A 5,969-nucleotide genomic window follows, 5' to 3' on the forward strand; every position below is an offset into this window, starting at 1 on the left:
AGCCTTTTTTAAGGGCCACACTGCTCACTTCCTGGTGTGAGGAAGGGGCTAGAAAAGGTGCCCTAAAAATTGTCTGCTTAACCTAATTTAACCCTGGCCTGCTTTTTGTGGTAGCTGGGAATCCTATCCTGTGATTGAAACAAAAAAAATGTACAAACTTTTCAAAGATGATTCCATTCACCATTGGTACATGGAATGTGTACACGTTTATGGACAACATGAAATCCAGTAGTCTTGAAAGATGAACAGCTCTTGTTGTGAGAAAACTCAGCAGGTATCACATCCAAATAGCAGCCCTGAGTGAAACAAGGCTGGCAAATGATGGCCAGTTTACTGAAAGAGCTGTATACACATTTTTTCTGGAGTTGTTGGCATGATGAGGAGCACTGTGAAGCTGATACAGGTTTTGTAATCAAAACTAATCTAGTCAACAAGTTTGTCTGCCTCCCAAAAGGACTGAACAACAGGCTCATGACAATGTGATTGCCACTTACAGGAAAGTGCCACACATCACTATCATCAGTGCCTGTGCTCCCACCGTGACAAACCCTGATGAGGTCAAAGAAAAATTTTATGAAGACCTGGAGACCCTCATCATCACTATGCCAAAAGAGGACGAGTTTGTAATTCTAGATGACTTTAATGCCATAGTAGGCACAGACTATTAGACGTGGCAGGGAGTCCTTGGGAGGGATGGAGTTGGAAACAGCAACAGCATTGATCACTTACTACTGAAGACTTGTGCAATCCATGCCCTTCTCATTACCAGCATTGTCTTCCATTTATCTAAATGCAATAACACTTCATGGATGCATCCTAGCAACAAATATTGGCATTTAATAAACTGTCATTGTAAGGAAAAGAGACATAAAGGATGTGAGGGTGAGTATGGCAATGTATGGTGCAGAGTGCTGCACCAATCACAGACTTTTCCTCTCCCAGCCAAACATTCACATTCAACAAAAGTGGCAGCCCCAAGGCAAGACAACCATCAGAAGACTTAATGTCAATAGATTAGAGTGCCTCTCTGTGTTTGGACAGTTTATTGCTAAGTTGGAGGGAAAGCTGAGCCAATATACAGTTGACAACAATGGAGCAGAAAAGGAATGGGTAGCATTCAGAAATTTGGTGTACAGTACAATATTTACTCATTTGGGCCAGAACACTCGCAAACATCAAAATAGTTTTTATGAAAATGATGGAGAAATTCAAAAGCTGTTAAATGAAAAATGAGAACTCCACAGGGTTTACCCACAGGATAGTTCATCCATCTCTAAGAAGGCAGCATTTAACTCCATCAAAAATAAAGTGCAAGCAAAGCTTAGAGAGACGTAAGATTCTCGGCTTAGTAAGAAGACAGATGAAATTCAGTTTTATGTTGATAGTAACAATTCAAAGCACTTTTATGGTGCTTTGAAGGCTATTTAAGGGCCAAAGATCTATGGTACATCTCAACTCTGTGGCTGATAGAGCCACATTTATTAGTGATAAGGACATGATCCTGGAAAGAAGGGTTGAACGCTTCCATAGTGTTCTCAACAGACCATCATCAATCAATGCTGAGGCCATTGACCGTTTACCTCAGGTTGAAGTCAATCCCTCCGTGGCTGAAGCTCCAACTGAAGAGAGGTTTTGAATGCCATTAGGCTCCTATCATGTGGCAAAGCACCTGGTGCTGATTCTATTGCAGCTGAGATTCATGAGGCAGGAGGTCCACTGCTTATATAAAAGCTGACTGAGATCTTCTGGATTATATGGCAAGAAGAAGTTATCCTTTAGGAGGTCAATGATGCCTCCACTGTCCATCTCTATAAAGGTAAAGGAAATAGAGTGTCCTGTGATAATCACAGGGGTGTCTCTCTCTCAGTCATTGCTGGCAAAATTCTTGCCAAAGTGCACCTTAACAGGCTAATCTTTTACCTGGAAGATGGTCATTTACCTGAGAGCCAGTGTGGCTTCAGAAAAGGCTGAGGAACAGTCAATATGGTGTCTGCTGCTTTATGATCTCTTGCCTTATGTGAGTTTTTTGTAAAATACTTTTTAGGCAAATGTACATTTGGCATTCAAACAGTGTAGCTAGCCCACTGAAGTTATCTGCAGTAGAGTTTGAATGCTTGGCAATTCAGCTGGAGAAAGGACCTCAGTGTTGAGTACCTTATCTTGCCAGGCAATCTTCAAAATCTTCCTAAGACAATTTGAATAAGTGTGTATTGCTATGTCATGTCAACCCTTCAATATGGCAGGTTCACTGGGTTGGGGGTGGGGGCGGAAATAATATGTAAAATGATTATTAAGGCAAATACTCCTTGAGTGTCCATCCTGTGCATTATCTACCAACCAGCCAGGAAACAGAAATCACATGGTAAAACTTTTCATTAGGACAGATTAGCAGGACAAATAACTAGGGACAATCCCTGACCTCCCTTAACATAGCCTCATGTTGCATTCACCTTCCTGGCAGCTGCATTGCACTGTAGTCTCATATTCAGCTTGTAGTACACTAAAATCCCTCCCATCTTTTTCAGATGATCTGTTTCTTGACTGTGTAGCTATGCCTCAGGAGTCATGTGATTTGTGAGACTGCCTTACCAACACACAAAGAAAATTGAAGCCATCCATCAGGAGCTCTCCATTTCACTCTAAATGCTCTACTTCAAATTCTTTCAACATCAACATCCTTTATCTTCTCCTCCTTTGCTTGACTTTTTTGTGAAGAGGTGGCCTTCTTGAAGTTAACTCCTTCACGTATGCTCTTGATCCCACCTGTTTGTCATCTTCAGTCTCTTCTTATCTGTTGACTCTTTCTCTGACACCAACCAATTCAAGCAGATCTCCCTCATCCTCAAAAAAGCTTTCACTTAATCCTGCTATTATTATCTTAAGATATTGTTCTGTATCTTTTCTCCCTTTCACAAAGAGCATCATTTATAGTTATTGCCTACATTTCTTCAAGTCTATCCAATTCTCAGTCTCTTGTAATTTGGCGTCCAGCTCTCAACCCCCGAAAGTCTGCAAATCACAGCCATTTTTTTTCTTTGTGTCCTTCGATGTAAGTGATTAATATGACCCCAAAGTTGTTCCTTTTTGTTAGAAAGATACTAGAATCTGCTTTTCCTTGTTCTCCCTTTGAATTTCCTGGTCCATAGGAGGTTCAAAAGGCAGAGACAGTGAATTAAAATTCTCTTGGGATATAATACCTATGGGCTGTGGGTATATATGGTGGGTGCTCCAAGAAAGACCTTTCTGAAATCCAGTTTTATTGTGCTTATCTGTCTGCAACATTCTTCTGATCTTGTATATATTGCACTCCTTGCTTGGCTCCTGACTTCCTGTTCTTCTCCGTCGCCTTTAGGTGACCTCTCCTCCCTCTCCATCTTTGTCTTCATGATTTTCAGCTCATTTTGATGCATCATAGTCCCCTTTCCCCTCTCCCCCAGGGAAGAAAAAAAAAAGGAAAAAAATAAATTTACATGATTGCTTTATTATATATTTAAAAAGAATAGCAAGTTGTACATAGTAGATTTGTAGTTTCGTGTGCAATCTTTTTTCTACTATATTGTGGAAATACTTGTTTGATTTCATTAATTAAAAATAAAATAAATACAATTAAAAAAATTTTAAAAATAGGCTGAAAGCCAGCTGACACTACTTGACTGAGTACTTGTTCTATGTACCAATGAACTTTCCCCTTCTAGCTATACTTCTAACTTTCTGGATTTCAACACCCTGTCTTATGTGCAATCTCAACGGAACATCCAAGTGCTGTCCCAGCCCCCTTTTTCCATTAGTGAGTTCCTGTTTGGGGCTCTATATTGTGGAGGGGCCCAACTAACCTTTATTACCTTCCTGGCTATGTTTCTAATTTTCTAGATTTCAAAACCATGCCTCCGTCTGGCTAGGTTTCCTCTCTCCACATCTCCACCTCCATTTTGCTTTTTGTATTATCTTCCTCCATTAGATTGTGAGCTCCTTGAAGGCAGGGACTATCTACTTTTGCAAAGACAGTGCTTAGCACAATGCCTGGCACACATTAAGTAAGTGCTTAGTAAATGCTTGCTGCCTTGGTCCCCAAGGTAAAAAGGAAAAAAAGATAACTATTTCAGCTAAGGGAGATAGCATGGTGCAGTGAAAAGAGTGATGAATTTGGAATCACAGAGTCTGAGGTAGAATCCCAGCTCTGCTACTTACCTGTATGACCTTGGGCAAGTCACTTAACTTTTTTGGATCTCATTTTCCTCATTTATAAAATAAGAGGGTTAAATTAAATGACTGCTGAGGTTCCTTCTAACTCTAAATCCATTGAGAGCTGACAGATTTTCCCTAAGGGAGAAAAAAGCCTCTAGGAGTTTGTTTTTCCACAGTCTGATGATGATATATGAGAACACTATCTTCCTAAAAGATGTAAGATAAGCCCCTAGGCTGACTCCAGCTGAAATCAGAAGCTAGAAGGAGAGAAAAGTTCCATAACTTTCTGTTCACTGGAGCCATAGCTGGCAGCAACCAGTAGCTATGATAGGACCATGGTTGCACCATTGGTGGTCACATGAGACTAGTAAGGAACAACACCCAGCAGGGATTATAGACCACAACCACTCACCCATCAGAGACCATATGCCTGTCAGACTCTGTATGCCATGCCAGTGGAAAGCATGCCCAGTGGAAGCCCTGTGATGATGTGAGCAGATAATATTAATGGCCTGCAGTGTGGGAGGCATGAATTCCCATTCTAGGCATGTGCCCTTTTCCATGAATGTGCCCTAGGTACGGCCACTTTTCCAACACTTGGAAAGAGTGTGCTCTGGGTTAGGAGGGACCTGTTTTATTGTTACTTTTCTTACTGTGCCATTTCATTACATGCCTTTGCTTTGAATTAATTTGTGTCCTCTGGCTAAAAAGTAAATACTTAGATGGATTATGTGGGTAAGGATTCTAGCACTCTTGCTTCCTTAGAGGTAGGAAAATATCTTTTTTTTTTAGTTCTGATTTTGTAGAATACTGGAACCTGGAGTAGCTCCTTTGGAGAGTGTGTGTGTGTGTGTGTGTGTGTGTGTGTGTGTGTGTGTGTGAGAGAGAGAGAGAGAGAGAGAGAGGAAAATGTGATCAGGGCAATTCATGCCTCCCACACCGTTGGCCATTAATATCATTTGCTCATGTCATCATAAGCTGCTGCTTGGCTCAGTAAATAGAATAGGACCACCTGGAGTCACAGACCTGAGTTCTTACTTTAGTTCAGACTCATGGTAGCTGTGTAATGGTGGGCAAGTCACTTAAACCACAGTTTCTTCATCTATAAAGTGGGGATAATAATAGAACCTCCCTCACAGGATTGTTGTGAAGAACAAATGAGACTAGATATAATTTTGCTTTGTACACCCTAAAGTGCTAAACAGATGCTAGCTATTATTATTAACAGGCTGGTGCAAGTGAGGTAGGAAAAGTGTCTCCAGAAAAAACTGAAAATTTCCTTCATATTCCAAACAAGTTCAGAGCTTCTTGTTTAAGCCTTCTTTTCCTTCTCATTCTTTCCTTCTCTTTCTTTTCTTTCCTCTTTTCTCCTTCCCAGTCCTCTCATTCTCAAAAGCACCTGCTAAGGGCCTACTATTGACCCCGCCATCAATACAAAGGCGAGAACCCAACAGTGCTAGCCTTCAAGGAGCTAAACAGAAGGCATTTACCTGGACAAGCCACTTAATCTCTAAGTCTCAAGTCTCTAATCTACGAAATGAAGCGTTTGTGTTAAGATGGCCTCTGAAACCCTTTCAGCTATTAAGTCTAGGATCTTTCCTGGCTTCCCTCCTTCCTACTCCCACGTTCTCGCACCCTCAGGCTCTCTTTTCTAGCCCTGAGCACACTCGGGAGGTAGAGTACTACCGAGATGGGGAGACCTCCGCGGCTTCCTAGAGCGGCCGAGGCAGGTGCCCTTCGGAGGGCGCGCCGCACGCACGTACGCCTCGCCTGCTCTCGCCTGG

This window comes from Trichosurus vulpecula, chromosome 1 (genome assembly GCF_011100635.1).
Source record: "Trichosurus vulpecula isolate mTriVul1 chromosome 1, mTriVul1.pri, whole genome shotgun sequence".
Taxonomy (NCBI): domain Eukaryota; kingdom Metazoa; phylum Chordata; class Mammalia; order Diprotodontia; family Phalangeridae; genus Trichosurus; species Trichosurus vulpecula.